The sequence below is a fragment of the Siphateles boraxobius genome, unplaced genomic scaffold, assembly GCF_051911475.1.
Source record: "Siphateles boraxobius isolate OS27281-9 unplaced genomic scaffold, OSU_SipBor_1 13, whole genome shotgun sequence".
Classification (NCBI taxonomy): Eukaryota; Metazoa; Chordata; class Actinopteri; order Cypriniformes; family Leuciscidae; genus Siphateles; species Siphateles boraxobius.
This window is the reverse complement of record NW_027508733.1, coordinates 14,591,396-14,613,170: the sequence shown is the minus strand read 5'-3', so window position 1 is coordinate 14,613,170 and position 21,775 is coordinate 14,591,396. Positions and strand designations below refer to the sequence as shown.

Sequence of the window (21,775 nt, the reverse complement as noted above, 5' to 3'; positions counted from 1 at the left end):
TGTTTTGTTTCTTGTTTATGGACTGCTTTTTGGATTTTGACCTTTGCCTGGACTGGTTGTGAGTACGGATTACCCTTTAAATAAACACTGCATTTGGATCTACCTTTTTGTGTGCTTCGCGTGACAGAAGGACTCGACCATGCATAGATCCAGTAGTTCGGGATTCCGTAACCCTCCTCCTATGAATGGGGGAGGAAGGGGACCACGGAGAGGAGGTTCGCAAACCTGGGAGGAAGCGCCCCGGTTAAACATCTTTCAATGTTTTTCTTTATGGGCCCATCAGACTGAGGAAACTGCGGCGGCAAGATCTCCAGTGACCACTTCCGTTAGAGATGGTGAGTCGTTCGAGGGGACTCGTCTGGCCAAGTTCTCCGGAACTAGGGGAGGTTGCAGGGGAGGAGGTGGTCAACAAATTCCACGACACCGTCCTCCGCCCTGCCATGTTCCTGATCCGGAGCCGCTGGTCTGGTCCAGCACTTGTCGCGGGTTCCGCCCAGCACGAGGCCATCACCGCAGGTTCCGTCCAGCCCAGAGCCCTCACCGCTGGCACCGTCCAGCCCAGAGCCCTCATCGCTGGCGCCGTCCAGCCCAGAGCCCTCACCGCTGGCGCCGTCCAGCCCAGAGCCCTCACCGCTGGCGCCGTCCAGCCCAGAGCCCTCACCGCTGGCGCCGTCCAGCCCAGTGCCCTCTCGCTCAAATGGACGGAGGAGGAAGAAGAGACACAGTCCATCTGCGGATCCAGAGACTGTTCACGTTCCGTCTGTCCAGTCAGAGACTGTTCACGTCCCGTCTGCCCAGTCAGAGACTATTCAGGTCACATCTGCCCAGACAGAGACGGCTCACGCCACGTCTGCCCAGTCGGAGACGGATCAGGAGATGCCCATTCTCGTGGCCGGAGGGGCACTGATCGGCTATTTAGAGCGTCTAGCTCGGATCCTGGAGACGCCCTTCAGACCTTTAGTGTCTGCTGTTCCTGAGCCGGAGCCAGTGTCTGCTGTTCCTGAGCCGGAGCCAGTGTCTACTGTTCCTGAGCCGGAGCCAGTGTCTGCTGTTCCTGAGCCGGAGCCAGTGCCTGTTCCAGAGCCAGAGCCAGTGTTTGTTTCTGTGTTTGCGTCTGTTCTTGTGATTGTTACAGTTCTGGTGTCCGTTCCTGAGCCGGTGTATGTTCCTGAGTCATTGTCTGTTCCTGAGCCGGAGCCGGTGTCTGTTCCTGAGCCGGTGTCTGTTCCTGAGCCGGTGCCTGTTCCTGAGCCGGTGCCAGTGCCTGTTCCTGAGCCGGACCCGGTGTCTGTTCCTGAGCCGGTGTCTGTTCCTGAGCCGGTGTCTGCTCCTGAGCCGGTGTCTGCTCCTGAGCCGGTTTCTGTTCCTGTGCTGTGGCCGCCCGAAGGGACGTCTCCGCCCTGGTCGCCCGAGTGGTCGTCTTCGCCCTGGTTGGCACCGCCCTGGCCGCCCGATGGGTCTTCACCGCCCTGGCCGCCCGATTGTTCTTCACTGCCCTGGCCGTCCGATGGGTCTTCACCGCCCTGGCCGCCCGATGGGTCGTCTGCTTCGCCCTGGCCGCCCGATGGGTCGTCGGCTTCGCCCTGGCCGCCCGATGGGTCGTCTGCTTCGACCTGGCCGCCCGATGGGTCGTCTGCTTCGCCCTGGCCGCCCAATGGGTCACCTGCTTCGCCCTGGCCGCCCGATGGGTCGTCTGCTTTGCCCTGGCCGCCCGATGGGTCGTCGGCTTCGCCCTGGCCGCCCGATGGACTGGCTGCCGGCCGCCGGCTAAACCATCACCCCCTGTTTCTGTTCCCTTCCATTGACCTGGCCCCCCATCCCTCCCCCTGATCCTCCACCGTTCCACCTCCCTCCTGGACTCTTGTTTTGTTTGTTTTTTGCGGGTCTTGGAGCGTCTGGTAGCCGCTCCGTAGAGGGGGGGTTATGTCACAGTGTCTGGTTTGTTCCCTGGGTTTTCTAGAGGTTCTTTCCCTGATCGTCACATTTCCTCATGTACTACATTTGCCATCATCCTGTTCTGTCACTCATCACTGATCATTACACACAGCTGTTCCCACTCACATTGTTTGCACTGGTCTATTTATACCCTGTCTGTTTCTGTGTTAGTTCTCGAGTCCTTGCTTAAATGTCTGTTTGCACTTCAGAGGTCTTGTCTTGTTTTGTTTCTTGTTTATGGACTGCTTTTTGGATTTTGACCTTTGCCTGGACTGGTTGTGAGTACGGATTACCCTTTAAATAAACACTGCATTTGGATCTACCTTTTTGTGTGCTTCGCGTGACAACACATTTATCAAAATGATAAACGACTGTCATTTTGCAAAAAACAACAAAAAAACAACAACCACACTTTCATTTTCAAATCCTTAGGTTTGTTTCCATAACATTAATAGTAACATTTCTGTATTCTTACATTTATTACATAAATACATGTTTGTCTTTTTTTTACTTATTAAAATCTAGTATGTGTTTCTAACAGTTGGTGATGTCCAAACGTGCTAAATGATGCCACATCATAAAACTAAAACCACAAAGGCAAACAATATTGTTTCTCCATTTGTTCAAACATAAATGGTGATTAAAAAAAAAATACTGTGGCACTTCATTTGAATTATTTTTGCGCAAAAGGCTCATAACAGCTGTAGGTACTTGCCCCTAATGGAGATTGCCCCAACTGCAGAGATGATGAACAGCCCCAAAATTACACTGACTGCTAGCACAATCTTCACCATATTACTCAGAACTGTAGTGAAACAAGTAAATAATGATTAGTGTGATTAGTCTGCCAAACTATTTTAATGCAATTAAGGTACAAACACAACTGCAGATGTTCAGCCAGCAATTATGGGACCAAGAAAAGCATCAGCTGCAGCTTTAAGGGGGCTTTTACACTGGGCTCGTTTGCTGCGGTCCGAGCCCGGGCGCGATTGTTCCCGGCGCCCCCCGCAGCGTTGGTCTGGTTTCACACTCAACTTGATTCTATCGAACTCTGGTGCATTTGCTTGCATCTTACGTCATTGCAAACGTTCACGGCGCATGATCGAAAACACGACTCGGGTCAATATATTGTGTTTTTTATTAATTTGGTGCTATTATTCATAGCGAGTAAACAATGCAGGTTAACTGTGTGTGTGTTTCGCATAAGCTGTCTTTCCGCTGCTTGCAAATGGACTCTTTTGAGGAGACAGTGGATTTCCATTAATTTGTTGCCCTGATTGCACGCACTATGCGCGAATACACTCCAGACTCACTCTTGCTCGTATCCAGGGTAAATCTTCATCCCTTACGTGTGTTTTATTTAACTAAATACATCATAATCGGATAAAACGCATGCGCAGGATACTTTACTTCCTGAACAAGTGCGCACCCGAGTCTGTGTTGCTTTCACATACACGCGAATCGCAGCACGGTTCGGGAACAGCCGAACTCAGACCACCTCCTACAGGTAGACTCGGGTTCGGTACCCCAGTGCGCACCCGGGTCCCATGACAGCGTTCACATTAGCGATTTTTCATGCGAACCGTGCCCCGTTCCGAACTAACCTGCCAGTGTGAAAGCCCCCTCGAAAGCCAAATAAGCATGACAATGAATACTTACTTATTTGTTTACAACTTTTGATGGATGCTCTGAAACTTCACAGTGAACCCTTTGGGCTTTTACCTATCAAGTTTAATTTAAATAGGCAAATGTATAGACAAATAAAAAATATAAACACTAACAACAATGATTAATTTTGAACTAAATGAATTTTTTATTTATTTAGTAAACAAGCAAAGTAAGAAAAAGCACTCGAATACTCATACTTCATATTGTTCCGATGTCTATTGCAGTGTAATACTAGAGTGACTACTTTAAAACTTTTGAGAAAACAACATAAGAGCTGATGGCGTACCTAAAAATCTATGTCATATATCATCTAATTAAATAAACACTATCAACTCAAATATCAAATATCAACGGCTGGCAAATCTGAACAAAGTCCAGTGATGTCGAGTTGTTGAATCTTGTTGGTGAATGAATAGGAAACCACACAACTGTGTTTTTATCCTGATATTCCACTTCCAGAGGTCAACACTGAACACACCAATGAACAATTGAATGATCTTGATGATTGTGAAGTGTCTCTGGTGATGACAGGAACAGGCAGACGGGCTGGAAAACATGTGAGAATAAAGAAATGGATTAGGTTTTATCTCAGGATCAATAAACTAACAAGACAACTTAAATAGTTTTCAGTAGATATGTTTCCATCCACCTATGTTTACGCATTTTGGGAGATATCGCATAAAAAAAACTGGATGGAAATGCCAAAATGCCCATAAATTCTAAACATACACACAAAAAAGGTATGCGCTCAACTATTGACCAATTGAAATTTATTTCATATGCAAAGACGTCAGCCAATCACAGCCGTGCGTTTACACTGAAGTCTTACAGCCGACACACCCCTTCAAACAGAACGTACAAATCAGAGTAGGAAATGGCCTTTTATTTCTAAATTATGATAATTTTTAAATAGAAAAATGCAGTTCATGACCCCTTTAGTGAATTCTTCCTGGTGCATTGAAGGAAATGCACTGAATGCATTGAAGTGTTAGATGCCAGAAATGGGATTCCAATTTTCCAGATGTGACTACTTTGTTTTTAGTAATAAAGCATCTCCATTTCTTCCTAAAGGATGTATCTTCGACCGGCAACGTGAGTAGTGTCAGGCATTACATGAGGCATTTGAGGCCACAGCACACTTACACTTTAGTTCTTAGATCTATTGCTAACATTTCAGAGGAAGTGCATGCAGTGAAAAAGGCTGTTATACAAAATCGAATGGCTCTTGATATACTGTTACTCTCCCAGGTGGAACATGCAAAGTGATTGCAACTGAGTGTTGTTCATATATTCCAAGACAACACTGGAAGAGCAGGTGCATACTTTTGCTAAATTTCTGCACAAACAGGTAGCTAAACTTAATAATGATCATTGTCTTTTCTCTTCTGAGTGACACGTGGTTTGGATCAATATTGGGGCCACTTGGATTCATTTGAATGCTCCTTTAGTAGTTACAGTTTCAGGAGTGTTTCTTATCTTACACTTGTACAATTCCATAAGAGTGTTGATTTGTTTTGTGAGAAACCGTAAGGTTATTATCCAACGTCTGACATGCCTCCTCAAATGGAGCTGCATGCAGTATGACAGAAAAGACCTGTTCTTTTAATGTAAGGCAAGGGTATGGCCTGCCCAAACCTTTGCCCAAAAGTGTGATAATGATCATGAAAATTTGCTTGCATTTCAATCTATCTATATGTAATCACATTTTTTCATATATGATTTGAGGGCGGAATGAAGGATCTAGTGCAACTATGCTGTATTAGTTTAGTTCTTTTCTCACTGTTTGTACATTGACAGTGCAGTGCATCTTAGCTGAAGGTAGGGGGCAGGGCAGCTTGCAAGAAGAGGTGTTTAGTTTTCTGTGTGACAGATCACACAAGAGTTGAGCATAAAATTATATGCCTGTATAACATCTTATAAAATATCATTATTTCAGTTGTCAAGTCTCCTGAAATTGGCTTGAGAAACCTTTGAACAGTAAAAATCATTTGAACTTTCTATCTGCAGTCTCAGAAATGTCTGGCAATTCATTCACTGATGCGTAATGCATTACTAAGTTATTAAGCTATTTTTTCCTTGAAAAAGTATGTAAGGGATTACTCTTAATTTTTCTTTAATGTAATTACAGTTACTTATGATGTAATTGCATTGAATAACCTACTGTACAACAATTCTATATAAAACAATACTGGATTTAACAGCAAAATGTAACGTCTAATGTTAAAATGTATGTTTTTAATGTATCTTTCTCGCTTTAAATACTTCCAGATCAGTTCCAGAGTTCCTGGTCAGTTCTAGAATAATTTATGCAATTTATATTATTTATTTGAAAGAATCACTTTTATGTCTATCCTTATATTGTTTATGGGATTTAGAAAGTAATGCAATATTTTTTTTAAGTGTATTTATATAGGAATCTAATTACTCTGTGGAGCATTATGTTTAACTGCCACCCAATAAATCCTAAAAGTTTCAAAGATACAAACAAAGGTTTTTTGCAATAATCGTTTTGTGACAGAACTTTTAAACTTTCATTCCTAAATTCCTGCCATCTGTGTTTGCGCAGCGACATGGATCGAATCACGGAATCCAGTCACAAATGTAATGTATGGCGAGTTCAGACTCCACGATTTTAGCCCCGATTTTGGCTCGCCGATAGGTTTTTCAGAAATCGCTGACAAATGCCCGAAATCACAGGCAAATCGGTGTTCGTTCACGCGAGTGACAATCATGCAGTGTGAATGAGCAAAGACGTGATCTGAGAGAATCGCCGACGAGTCGACGAGGCGACGCCAGAGAGATATTTGGCATGCTAAATATCTGGACCTGTCGGCAATTCAAAATCCTGCAATGTGAAAAGTGTTCTGACTGGAAACTACATCGACAATGACCGACAGCCAATGCAAGAGCAAGATACAGAGCAGCGGGGAGTTCGGGGAGGAGTTATAGACCAGATATCAACAAGCAAGGCATCGTTTTCAGAAAAAGTCTTCTTTTCGGTCTATTTGGACCCAAGAAATGGAAGAAAAATTTGTAGAAATCTTGTTTTTCGCTGCAAATCAGCACACAGGCAATTTGTATTGCAAGCTTCTTGCGGGCTACCATTTTTAATAATAATCCCAGTCTCACGTGAGAACTCCGGTCTTGCACGCGTGATGTCGCGTTGTTTCCTTGTCACATCTCGCGTGTGTTTGGTTGTGAAACGTAGTTTGCGTGCCAGACGGAGTTGTCGGCGATTCAACCTTCTGTCGCCGATCCATCGTGCAATGTGAACACAGCAGCGACTTAAAGGAGCATTTCACCCCTGGGAACCTCGCTCTTCATTGAAAGTGGGTCATATATGTATTCGAAATCTGTCAAAATTTTCAAATTTGGGGCCTTTTTCACCGAGTTATGACAGAAAGTAACTTTATAGGGCATTAGTTTGGTAAACCACATTTCCCACAATGCAACGCGTTTGAACAGCTCCAGAAGCCACTCCCACTAATCCAGAATACCGCTTATGCGTGACCCGCCTATACGAGAATGCATTACGCTAGCTAAAGTTACCACTTGAGTTTGAAAATCATTTGCGATCTCATTCTTGATTTATTCCTTCTTACTATTTATTTTGAAATGGTGAACTATTGTATGGTACCGGGATGTTCAGTCACCTCAAGGAAAGGTCCAAAAGTAAGTTTTCATGCCCTACCGAGAGAGTAGGAGAGTATCTAGGACGCCTCTGTCCATATGCGGTGCGAAACTCGGATGGTTCACAACACAACACTCCATGTCCGTGTCTGCCTCTGACATTTCTTCTAGAAGGAATTGGCATTTTAGAGATTCTTTGCAGCAGACAGACTCTAGCTCGGTGTCCATAGGCGCACAGTTACAGCACGAGCACCACCAATTCGCTACAGCGCGAGCAAGCCCAGGCTTCTCGTCTGCGCCGGGCTGGTCTCCTGCGGCGGCCGCTGCCGCAGCCGACGCCGCCGCCTCTTGTTCCTCCATCAGCCTCAGCTGCTCTTTGCTATATTGTGGCTCGTATAAATAGCCACGACCATCAGTTTCGAGCAAAAGATTTTCAAAATCCTCGTCTTCCATATCGTGTGTCGTAAATTCAGGCATTATGGTAAATCTAACTCCTTGAGCGCTTGTTAGCTTAGCTTGCTGTCTTCCAAGCAAGATGGCGGATTAATAGTTTAGTTTCTTCAGGTTTAGTCCCACCCACTGATCTGTAATAGGCCGGTGGGGTGAGTGGGTCCCACGCCCTTGAATAATAATGAGCTAAAGGCTGTAGTTTTCTTAATATGCAATGAAATTTATCTTCCGTCCTATCGTGACGCAAAATGACGATATTTACGTCACGATAGGACGGAAGTAAAACACTTAAATCCTTTTTTCTCCCATCTCAGAAAAAAAAACAAGCAAAATTCCACCATCATTATAATATATGACTGGGTTTCTAACAATACAAACCTTAATGCAAATGGGTGAAGTGACCCTTTAAGCTGGCCAAGACAGTCACGCAGTGTGAAAAGAACAGTGACCTGACTACTTTGAAAATCGTGCAGTCTGCACTTGGCTTTAGCCTACTGTAAAGCGGAAAGCCACGGAATTTGGCCATTTTTGAATGAATGAATCAAAAGTAGGGATGTACATTGAATAAAATCTTGATATGTAGGCCTACTAGTGTCTATTAAATATTAAAGCTCAAAAGACTGCAAATGAAATAAACTCTGCATGTTCTGCGTGTCTCTGTGAATGAGCGCTCAATGTGTGCTCTACATACTGAAGCGCGTGTGACACTTGTAGTGTTTTCAGCGTCTATGAATGCACACATTTGAACTTTATCGCAGAGCTTTTATGAGAATCACTTCACAAGAATTTTGCCATTTCATTTGTTAAAACTATCATCATTCATTCGTATCACACTCACAAACATTAAAGTCTTCGACAACTTGTCAAAAATGTTTGCTATAACTTGAAGAAATTCTAACAGAAATATATTATACTATTGCACAGCAGAGTATAGTTTATTATCAAATGTAATCCAAGGTCATAATCCATACCAGGCAGAGGGTAAAGCACATGTAAACAGTCGGAAATACAAACCCAATCCACAGAGGAAGACAGGAACAAGAAATCCAAAACAGAAAAAATATATAAAGAAAGAAGGAATTGCTCGAAATACTGACAGTGTGAACTGAACCAAAACAAACAAACAAACAAACAAACAAACAAACAAACAAGACTTCATCCTGAATGAAGGCAAAAGACATTTAAATAGACAGGGTGATGATCAAATGCCATATCACCCTGTAGTGTAGCCCAAGACTGGATGCCCACTGAAGCTAAGCAGGGCTGAGCCTGGTTAGTACCTGGATGGGAGACCTCCTGAGAAAACCAGGTTGCTGCTGGAAGAGGTGTTAGTGAGGCCAGCAGGGGGCGCTCACCCTGTGGTCTGTGTGGGTCCTAACGCCCCAGTATAGTGATGGGGACACTATACTGTCAAAAAGCACCGTCCTTCGGATGAGACGTTAAACCGAGGTCCTGACTCTCTGTGGTCATAAAAAATCCCAGGATGTCCTTCGATAAAGAGTAGGGGTGTAACCCCGGCATCCTGGCCAAATTTGCCCCTTGGCCTCTGTCCATCATGGCCTCCTAATCATCCCCATATACTGATTGGCTTCATCACTGTCTCCTCTCCACCAGTAAGCTGGTGTGTGGTGGGTGTTCTGGCGCACTATGGCTGCCGTCGCATCATCCAGGTGGATGCTGCACATTGGTGGTGGTTGAGGAGATTCCCCCTTCTATGTAAAGTGCTTTGAGGTCCCAGAAAAAGCGCTATAAAAATGTAACAAATTATTATTAAGGGTTCAAGCGCTTCAGTGCTGAAACCCTATTGTTATTGTTAATTTTCCCATGATGCAACATTTAGACATAAAACTGATCGGGCAGAACGAACCGTAAGTCGTAGAGCTTTGAAACTTTGGGGGCTGGTAGTACTCACATCGCCTACAACGTCACCAAGGCACGCCCCGATTGGCCCATAGGTGGCGCTACAGCGGCCGAAAGTACGAAACGGCTCATAACTCCTCAACCGTTAGGCGTAGGCTCAAGTGTCTTACATCGTTGGAATCCTTGGCTCAAGCCGGACAAGATGCATGCCTCGGATTTGCTCGCCATTCCGCTCCAATTTTGAGTAAATCGCGTTTTTGTGTAAAACCTACTTTTGCGCACAACTCTTAGGTTTTTGGCCTGATCAGAATCAAACCACTGCAGAAATATTCTCTGGAGTCTGACGGTCAATAATCAATAAAAAAAATTCTAAATTTCAATTGTCGGTCACTAAGGGGAACCAAATTGTTTGATGGAACCAGAGCCACTTTTACTAAAACGGCTATAACTTGTGAACGGAAAGAGATATTTTCACTAAACTTGGGACACATGTTCATGAGCTCAATTTGAGGTCACATGAAAAAAAATTTGACGATTCGAATTTCGAAATTCGAAATTCGGCCACTTGTTGGTGCTATAACAAAGAAAAAAATCATGACAATGGTTATAACCGCATCCAAACGTTAGTCTAATGAAAGATGGCATGCAGTGTCTTTGTCCAGGGTACCTTGATAGTCTATGAGAACATTGGTGTATCTCAAAAAACTCAGTATACCTCATCAGCATAATGCCCTGAAGGAGCCTGAGACTTTTTAAGCCAACGTTTTTTCACGGGAGTGACCTCCTTATACTCCTGAATCCTTGCAGAGTCCAACAATACCAAACATGCCAGGTTATGCCTTTTGGTTTTGTAACGTGTCATTTAGAGCTTAAAAAAATTACTGTTATCTTCGAAGACCATTAGTCCGATTGAGACAAGAAAAAAAACAGGCAATTTGAAAACATAAGTAAATAGCTAAACAATAATGCCCAATTGTCAAAATTATGATAGGAACTGAAGAAAAATCCAATCTATATCACCCATGCATCATTTTAATGCTCTCATAAATATAAGTGTCTCAACTTCACAACAAAATGAGATATTTACAACAAATTTTAGACATGTATATGGGCACACTTTGAGGACTACTAATAAAAGTGGTGGAGATCAGGCAGGTCAAGCTGCTATAGCTGTCAAAAAAATATATTGTTCCTTAATAAATTGCCTGTATTGGCTGTAAATGGTCTTTCCTATGATCTAAGATTATTTATTTGTTTATTTATTTATTTGGATCCCCATTAGCCAGTGAGGCAGAGGCTTCTCTTCCTGAGGTCCCAACAATTAAATACAAATACTACATTTAATCAAAAAAAAAAAAAGTTAAGTCAATGAACCCATAACATTCATTCCAAATATCAAAATCAACATTTTACTATATATAGTGCAATTAAATGTTCCTTAAAATATTTTTTAAAACTCATTTTTCTTGTGTAGAGTGCCTCTTGCCAAAATGTGTAATATCAATGGTAAATCCTTCCCTAGTTTCATTCATCTTTACATTATACAGTCCGATGTTTTGCAGTGGTTTTCGAAATAAATAAAAAATCCCTTTTATGCATGCCTGCTGTTAAAATCATGACTACCACTACTATACAAAAATTGAGAGTACAGGAAATTAGGAATTCTAGACACAGAAATATTTCTTATAAACAAAGCAGAGACAATCTTTCACCTGTACATTTTTTGTCTATATGCACTCGACCAAACAACTGCAATAATCTCAGCTAGAACCATTGTTTTAGAAATACAGTTGTAACCCGGGTAACCCAGGCCACCAGTAAATGACTTGAGAGTTTGAAAAGTTAAGAAATATCAAGAATTAAAGTGTTCTACAAAGAAACGCAATTCATCCAATCACTGATTGTGCTGCAGTGACTGACAGCCCTGAGAACCAACAGTAGCGCCATATTCATTAGGCCCGCCACAGTTCGCGTCGGCGCCGTCGTCAGTCAGCATTCAACAGACGGAATCAGATGAGAACAGGTCATACAGACAGCAGCACATGGAGCATTTCTCCACAAACTTCTTTCACAAAATCATAATCGAACGGGAACTGTGAGTGAGTGCACTTGGAAACTTTGGATGCGTCAGGCTGGTGTGTTGTCATAGAGAGAAAAGTGAAGTGGAAATCTGTATTGAATTTGGTTTTGGTGAGTGATTTTTTTAAATTATTAAATCTGAATATAAAAAGACATATGAAAGATATCAAGGGCGTAGGTTTGGTTTTGAGATTGGTGGGGACATTCCCAGAGGCTGAGGAATCAGGAAATTAATAGGAAAATATTAAGGTTATTAGTCTATATTGACCTTAACAATACATTAATTCTGTAATGTTAGGACAACTATTAAAGACAAAAAGGGAGTTTAACAGAGACTGAACTTTACTACGTTCATAGTGCAATGCAATAGTGCAATTACCGTCTTGTTCCTTGCTTTTTGAAGAAGCCAAACACGTCTGCATCTGTCATTAAAGAGATAGTTAAGGGAATAGTTTATCCAAAAATGAAAATTCTGTCTCTCCCACAAGTTGTTTTAAACCCTTATAAATTTCCTTCTTCTACTGAACTCGAAGGAAGATATTTTGAAGAATGTTGGTAACTAGACAGTTGATGGACCCTATTGTCTTCCATAGTAAGAAGAAAAAAAATACTATGGAAGTCAATGGGGCCCATCAACTGTCTGTCTAGTTACCAACATTCTTCAAAATAACTTCTTTTGTGGTCAGCAAAAGAAAGAAACTGGTTCGAAACAACTTAATGATGACAGAATTTTCAATTTTTAAGGAAACTATCCCGTTAACAGAAATTAACTATTAGCATATTTGTTTCACATCCTTACTGTCCAGTTTGTCCTGTTGGACATAACACACAGCAACTGGTGCCATTGTTCTGAGTCATGTTTTCAGTGTCCTAAGAGCAATGAAACTTATTTCAGCCTCAGCTGATGAGACTGGGATGACAAGGGTTTCAACTTGATCAAACAGATTTCAACAGACCAAGCAATTTTGTGTTTTCATGTTTAATGTGGACTTTCCATAGTCGTAATGATTTATATAGGCTACTGTACAATGTGTATTCTATCCCCCTACACTAACCCTATCACAGATAACTTTATGCATTTTCAAAAAAACTTAGTATGATTTATAAGCTCTTTTCCAAAAAAAAAAAAATCCCCACAAGGATTTCGGAAATTGCCATCTTTGTGTGGACATTTTTTCTTTGTCCCTACAAAAATGGCAAAATAAGAAAATCCTGTCCTTGTGGGTATTTTCTTTTCTTTTCTTCCTTTTTTTGAAAACGGATCAAACTAAGTGTTTTTACTCCGTGATGTTTTCAGTGCTCTTTGCGTGCGTGCGCGCGCGCACACACACACACACACACACACACACACACACACACACACACACACTAACGATTATGTTTGCCACTTATCCTGCGATTGTCATACATTATATTGTAAAAACGGAGCTGTCCCCGAATCATTTGACGCGATTTGCCCCGTATTTTTGTGCACAGAACTGTAGATTACTCCCTAGTTTACGCATCTAGGTTTCCTTCGAGGTGCTTTGCCGCTTCGCACAATCAAATGTAGCTACAGCCTCTCACAAGTTAGAAATAAAACACAAAGCCAATCAGTTTAGCGATGTGTGTTCAGGAGGAGGGACTCAGATCTATTACTAACCGTTTGTGTTCCAGGATTTGCCCATTTTTCTCAGAACGCTCTTATAAGAGATTTTAATCTAAATTAGATGTTTCCTGGTTAAATAAAATAAGAACTACGTAAAACCCACAAGACCCAACCAGGCAACAGTGGTTATATATAAAAATATTTAAATTTTTGATCGAAATTATTGCTAGGAACAAATCAGTGTCACTGGATATTGGTAGGGACACGTCCCTAGCGTCCCTACTAAATTCTACGCCCCTGAAAGATATGTCAATTTCAGAATTGATTTGATATGAGTAGGCCGCACTCACAGCGCGAGCTGAGCTAGTTAGCTAAAGCTACCACGTGTAATGATGCTTATTGTATCATGAGTTGAGACAATGAGTGATTTATGAGTGTTGATCTGTTCTATAAATGTTGAGAAGTTAGATTAATGTGTCATTTGAGATGCGCATACTTAATTATTGTACGTTTGTCTTGTGTTTTGCAACGCTGTGTTTCCTTGTTCTCAGTTTTTTCCTATGTGAACGTGATCCGCATATCCTGTTTTGAAACTAGGCCTATCAACTGGTAAGATGTTTACAATTTTCTTTTGTTTTTCGGACTCAAAGGACTTTGATTCATGGGTTTTAGTGATTGATTGGTTTATTTTTGCTTCTGAAATGGACAGACTTTGTTTTTTGTACTTGAACTGATCTGAGAAGTTATAACTCTTTAAACTGAATCCTTTGATTCACGAACTTTGTTCAACTGAGTCGTTTTATTCATAAACTTTGTTCAACTGAATCTTTTCATCTTTCCAGCATTTCCAATTCATATTGTTGAACATACTGTTTGCTATTGACAGTAAATGTGTTTATTGGAAGGAGTTCTGAATCATTGTGTTTTGAGTCTTTTTGTACATTTCATCATTCATTCATCCCAAAAGAAATGACTAGTCGTTAAGGCTGTAACGTTAGTCAACCAGATAAATCCATAGTCGACCAAAGTCCTGTCCTGCACAACGATCAGTCAACAATTTTTTTTTTTTTTTTAAATGCGATGTTTTGCATTTTTATTGAACATTTATTAAACAATTGTCATAGAGCATTTATAAAACAACAACAAAAAATCAATACTACATAAAACTATAATAATAAAATTAGTTGAAAATTAAGTGACTTTTTTTTTAACTGCAAAGTGAGAAGTTCTGTCCTAGATCTATAGTGACCGTCACAATCGCGCACCTGACCACACCACACGCTACAAAAAATATAACTGCTAAAACTGCAAAATAATGAAAAATCATAACAAAAGCTCTCGTTTATACTGGTGTATATTCTGCTTTTACTTTCAAAGCTTTGGGTTAACTTTTGTTCAGCCGATATAGGCATTTTAAAACACACAAACCCAAATAGCCTAAAAAACAATCCTAATAATTATAGGCTGTATAGTAGGAAGGCATATAGGTTTATTTTCGTTTTGTTACATTATTTAGGCTATTTTCGAACACGTCAAGTGTACAAATAAAAACAAAAACATAAAACACAATAATTCAATAAAGCCGTTAAGGCTTCTTACAGATGTGCAGGCCTAGTCCACCTTTTTTTATGTTGTGGGCCAAAAACACTAACATGTCCACATTCTTGGGTAAAAGACAGCTTCTCGACTTAACAATAAATCCTGCTTTGGAAAATATGTGCTCTGCAGGAGTAGAGGTTGCAGGGATGCAGAGCAGGCGTCTTTTGCGTGCTCAAGTTCGTCATTTCAAATGTAGGCGCGCGGCATGCAAGCTCTTAATGGAAGCGACGCGGTCGAGGTGCCACATGCTCATTTTTTCCAAGCGCGTCTGCGCCGCATCGAGATAAAAAACATCTCAACTTTTCAGAATGCTGCAAGCGCACCGTAGGTCACGTGACAAGAACCTTAACAGCAACAACAAGCTTAGAAACGACAGACTCCTCCGGAGCGCAACCGCCCTAGCGCTTTGGAAAAAGGAGAACGCGGCGCGACTAGCATTTTCTACGCCTATATGTGAATGGTGCAGCAGCATAGCTTGCTCTCCACAGTCTTGTCTTTTTTTCTAAAATGCAGCCAGACAAAAGATTTAGATTTCTTGGAGATTTTGTCGACAAAAGCCAAAACAAATAGCATTCTAACTGAATGAATACAGCAAAACTACCTATATTCCTTACTGAGCGCGAAGCAGCAGTGCAGCCAGCCGCAGGTGTGGTTCCCGAGTGTTCTACGTGGTGCGCCAAACTGGCGCAAAATAGCCTAAATTAAAACATTTAAATTTGGGGATAAAACAGAGGCTAATTATATTTAAAATACAGTAATATATAACTGCGTATAAAGAAATAAACATCAAATAGTAAATCAATTAATTTATTTCTGTTGGTAAAAAAATATGCAACTGGTCGACCAATGAGAATGTCAGTCAACAAAGACTGCATCAACTGATTAGTCGACTAAACGACTAAAGTTGACAGCCCTACTAGTCAGTGATGTCTGTTTTGATTTATTGACTCTTATAAATTGTTTATATTTGTCACTCATCTTTCTGAAACAAACTACAAAGAGAACTATTTCATTTTTAGAAGGAAATAAATATAATTTTCTATTTGATAGCAATACCACTGTCACATGACGCCTACCACAGGTCTGAGCTCGTCACTGTCATCACTGCTAAAAACAAAACAAAAAAAACCTTTACATGTTAACATTGTGTCGAATAACATGGATTCATTGATTGTAATGACATGGATTGTGTCTAATGACATTTGTGTCTTACATGGATTCATGGTTTTCTAAACAAACATTATCAAAACATGGAGCAAATCCGACCTTTCGCGAGTTGGGGAGCGCAATGTTCCACAACGCAGCATTTGATTTCAGAAGCGTCTCTCCACGCCGCTTCCCTAAAGATAGGCGCCTAGTTTATATTCGACAAACACCATGTACAAACTAGGGATGCACCGATCCGATACTCAGAATTGGTATCGGCTCCGATACTAGCATTTTTGCCGGATCGGGTATCGATCAGACGAGGCCGATCCAAATCCGATATTGTGCGTAATATTCGGTGTTATTGTTAAGCTCCACAATAGCACCAAAAACATTATAAAGCACCATAAAGTTTTCGTTCACTATATTACAAGTGTTCTGAAGCCATTATAGTATAATGTGAGATAGAAATTAACATTTAAGTCATTAAATTCAAGATCACGTAAACTTTTCCCTCAGCTGCGGCTGTCAGTCATTCTCCATTCAGTAGGCCTATATTCAATCAGTGCGTCGCGTTCGGTTACGACAGTCAACATGATGAAATCCTCTCCAAGATGATTCAATATTACTATTACTATACTTGATCTGTAGATAAAATTGTATGGTTTCGCATAAAACAACTTTATCTTGTTGGACTTTATTGCTGTAACGTTAACTTAATCATGTTTCTACTGGGTGTTTGTTAGATCACAACACTAGAGTAGAGTTCACTATAATTGTTCTTCACGCGCACAGTAACTAAAATTTAAAACTGTTAAAATGAAAGGCTCAATAAACTATTGCATAGATAGATACTGTATAATACACTACGCATCGATATGTCTTTCGTTTGTGCTTTGAACTTTTCAATGCGGACTCTGCGCGCTGTCACTCCGTATTGCTTCAAGCGCATCATTCTGCGCTCGGGATGCGCATAAGTGCTTTGTGCCGCACTGTATAGCAGCCTTTCATATCATACAGTGACGCAATGAAAGATTATTAATAGCCTTTCTTGTTCTGTCCTATCTATCATATGTTGCAGCCTCATTAAACAGGTGTGCTATACATTTAAAACATGTCTCAATTGTATAGTAGCCTATTAGCTATATATAAAATAATTATCTTTTTGATTTTTGTAATCTTGTTTTTCATGAATGTATTTTACAATACAAAGAGCAATGTGTAACGTTTTACCAGATTTAGTGTTACACTTATTGTCTCTTATTTGTTTTTTTCACTAAATGTTCAGATTTTATACAATTATTGTGCACTTATGATTCTTCTAGACTAAATTTTACTGCTGAATTATCCACTAATCTAGTTTATAAAAGCATTTTTGTCATAGATTATGATCATATATTTTCTGGATTTGTTTTTCTTTATAATGAAGTTGTCTGTATTAAGTAGATTGTGTTTAACACACAAAAGAGTGATTATCAGTTTAACACACAGAGAGTTATATAGATTCTACTTAATTAAAAAAAACTGTGTTGGTATCGGATCGGCATCGGTATCGGTCGATTCTGGAAAAAGTGGTATCGGTGCATCCCTAGTCCAAACCACACCGCACCTTATGTACAAAATAAGAGTAAAAGTCAATTTCAAATATTTTGCGAACTAGTCCCTGGTTTTTTGCCCAAACGGGACCAGACCAGTCTAAGACAATTCTCTGGACTCTCTAGGTCAATAATTATCAAAAAAGTTGAACTTTAGCATTTTACATATGCTGTTATAACAGGATGATTTAGAAAAGGGGCGTGGCAATAACTCAAAAGCCTATAAATCATCATAAATAAAAACTCAGAACTTCACAAATTGGTGAACATGTGACAACATAGTTAACAAACACGCAACATTTTTATGGAGATCGGACCATAGGTGGCGCCTATAACTGTTATAAAGCTTTAAAACCATATATTTCCTATGGTAAATTGCCTGTATTGGCTGTAAATTGTTGTTTTCAGCTATTATGTCACTGGTTAGGGTCAAGAGGCGCAAAATGAACGTTTTGGGAGGAGCCTATTTTTCTAAAATGGCTATAACTCGAGAAGTAAATGATATCTTCACCAAACTTGGTACACATGTGAATGAGTTTAATCTGAGGTCACAGTAAAAAAATTGCCATGATTGAACAGTAGGTGGCGCTATAACATGGAAAAAACATCAAAATGGCTATGACCACGTGACCGTTAGTCCGATTAACCTGAAATTTGGTGTGCAGTGTACATGGTACCATGTATGTGTAAAAGGATAATGGCGTATCTAAAAAAAAACATGGCCGCGATCGACCACTGAAGTTTGAGCTCCTATTAAATAAGGTAAACGGAGGCCGATCAGAACGAAACTCGATGGGCATGTTCAACTCGTGGCCCTAGAGGTCTGTAAGAATTTTGAAAGAAATCGGCCACTAGTTGGCGCTAACGAGTTTTACAGCTCTGTAATCACGTGGTGAAGCACACATCCACACAATATGCATATCGTTTGATAGATCTAGTTATTAACGAAAATGTTAAAAACCTACTTTTGCGAACTAGTCCTAGCTTTTTCGCTCTATCGTAACCAAACCAGTCTAGGACAATTCTCTGGACTCTGTTGAATTTCCTATGATAAAATGCCTGTATTGGCTGTAAATGGTCTTTTCCATCTATTATGCCAGTGGTTAAATGTATGTTAAATAAAACTTAATGTCTTACATGCTTAGCACATTAGCACATAAAGGCCTTAACTGCTTGAACCCCGAAAAATGCTGCTTGCAGCTTTAATTATTATTATTATTATTATTATTATTATTATTATTATTATTATTATTATTATTAATTAAATGAAACAAGACACAGCTGTAATAGATAAACTAATAATGAACCGAGGGTTCTGGGAAATTAAGTCCGGGAATAACAGAGTGCAAACGGTGAGGGACTGGGCTACCAAGTTGGCACATGATTGCACCTGCTGCTGACAGATCTGTCTTCAGTTTGAACATAAAAGGCTAAAAGTTTTTGAAATTTTCAGTGTCTGTCAGTGTGAGGTAAAAGGACACAAGCTGTTGAAGCTCCGACCACTGTGCCTGCAGCAGCAGCTCATTTGCATTTAAAGGGACAGACACAAAAACGCTGAGTTTTTGCTCAACCTCAAAAAGTGACAATTTTAACATGCTATATAAACATATCAGTGAGGTATTTTGAGGTATTTTCTAAAACTTCACATACACATTCTGGGGACATCAAAGACTTATTTTACATATTGTGGAAAGGGCATTATATCACCCCTTTAAAGCACATGAACACAGTACTAACTGCTGTGAGTAAGCTATGAGCATTGTTAGTATAGTTTTAGTAAAGCCCAGGAAAACCCAAAACTCCAAATTTGCATCAGACAGTATTTAGGGAAATAAAAATGTTTATTTTCAAAACCAATCATGCTTACATTGTACAGCATGATATGTACAATATTATTATTTGAGCTGTAGGGGACACATCAACTCGTAACAAGTCTTGAGGACATTGTGTGATCTTCTCCATCAGACATCTGTAAGATAACAGACATGAAGAAAACAGAGAAAAAGTGTTTTTCAGAGAAAAGAAAACAGAATGTTCAAAAGGTAAATGGAATGGAAGATTTAAAAGAAATAATAAATGAAACTCTTGATCTTGCTGAATACTATAACAACAGCAATATATATATATATATATATATATATATATATATATATATATATATATATATAGACGTGCTGCATGCATAACTTTATTAAGAATGATTTTTAAATTCAAGTTAAATTTCTGAATTTGATTTGAATGTGAATCAAAGTATCAAAGAGTAAATAGAATTTAAATGTAAAGATTTGTAATTAAAATTAACTGAAAATCAAATAATCCCAACTTTTAAAGTCTTTAAGTTTGAGAATTCTAATTCAAAATCCTGTTGTTTGTGGAACAGACAAACAGACATAAAACAGAAACTAAGAAATACAGTGCCTTTATGGCAACGTTGCTTGATTTCTGGAAAAAACACAAGACAAATCTCCTGCTCAATCACATGTGTAAGCGAACAGACTCCTGTGCTAACAGCTGAAGGTTTTCACAGACAGATTTTTTTTGTTACTGAATATATTAGTGGTGTCTTACCATGTGAACACTTCGTGCACAAAATGTTTTTTCTGCATAATGAATATCTTCCTCATCAATCCGAACTGCTTAAAAAATATTTTTTTATTGTTCAAAACAGTAAAACCTCAATCTCAAAGTTATATATAAAAGATCTCTTGAATGCTATTTTTCATATTAGATACTTGCCTTCCTGTCCAGCTTGTATGGCCTTGTTGTAACAGCATTTCAGACCTACAGCTACAGCTCCAGCCAGTATCACAGCAACAAATACTGATATTATGATATATGAATGATGCGGTTCTGTAAAAGACAGAAAACATTCATGGTTGTAATTGACTGTGGACGATTTCAGGGAGATATGAATTTCAAAAGAAACCTGTATGTGTTATCTGAGAGGTGAGACTACTCATTTATCTTACACTTCATATCAGTGGTTCTCAAAGTGTGAGAATGGCGTTCAAGTACAAGTACGCTGTCTTTATAAAGCGGCACCAAACGCCAATTCCACTGAATCATCTTCAGAGCGTTGACTTGTTGCCAGATTTTTTTAAGGTTTAAAGGGGTGGCACAACCAAAAAGTTTGAACCATTGCTTTATATAATCTTATATTGTTATGTCCCTTTTGGTCTGTTTATGTGTTTTATGCTGTTGTGGGAGGCGTTTGCTTTATCCAGGAAGAAGACCGGATTGGTTCCTGCAGTCTGATTGGTGCCACGCCCTGATTGATCAGCTGACACCTGGACATGTATAAAACCCTCCTTCAAAGGCGAAGCACTGCTACTATGAAGTAAACAATCGTTTTTTTTCACTGGTCAATTTTAAGATTTTGGGCTATTTGTCTTTAAAAACATGTCTTCTTTCAGACTTGTGCTGAAAAAAAGTCCAAAATACATATTTAGGTCTATATTTTACTACACTTTGTCTATTTGCGTGTGTAGATTTCACCTAAATTCATCAAAAGTTGGTGTTCTAAATCATCCCGCTGCTCCGTGATCGCTGTCTGCTCCCTATCATCACACATAGCCTACCGTTATAAAGCTCTCTCTCTCCTTTGCAATGCTGTCGGATTCAAATACGGTAATTTCCTGTTTATCAGCAACCAATCATTAAAAGAAAAATCTGCAATTTAACTCAAAATACTGTTATTGGCTGATGCCAATTTCTGACAACGTGATTTGTTCAGAATCGTCACGTGACGCGCGCTGACATTATAAAATACATACATCACATATATACTATACTTTTACATTACACAACACATTTCAGTTTTTGTATAATATAATTACTATATAATACTAAACAAATCTGTAATTGTGGGATCCTAAAGTGGTTGTGAGTCCCTCAGGCAGATCATATTCACCTGTGTGATGGACTGTTGATGTGTTGTTTTGATGTGTTGAAGTGTTGTTTTGGATGTTATGATCAGTGATGGATGAAGCAATAATGAGTTTTGGATGTTAAACAGTGTGATACATGGATTTTACTTGGACCTAAAGCATATTTTGTCTGTAATTCATGGCTTTCAATAGAAATTAATGGAATTTTGCCATAAAAATCTTTAATTCATTTGTAAGTAAATCCACAATTGTATGCATTCATCTATTAGAGGTACAATGTAGAAATGTGTATTTGATGTAATGTTATGTAAATTATTCTCTGATGGTGTGAGAATGCG

General features: G+C 39.8%; 1 protein-coding gene across 2 annotated transcripts in view; it reads right to left on the bottom strand.

The window, feature by feature from the left end:
* Positions 1-21,775, bottom strand: part of LOC143735439 (uncharacterized) — a 136,818-nt gene that overhangs the window by 37,634 nt on the left and 77,409 nt on the right. The window lies entirely within an intron of this gene.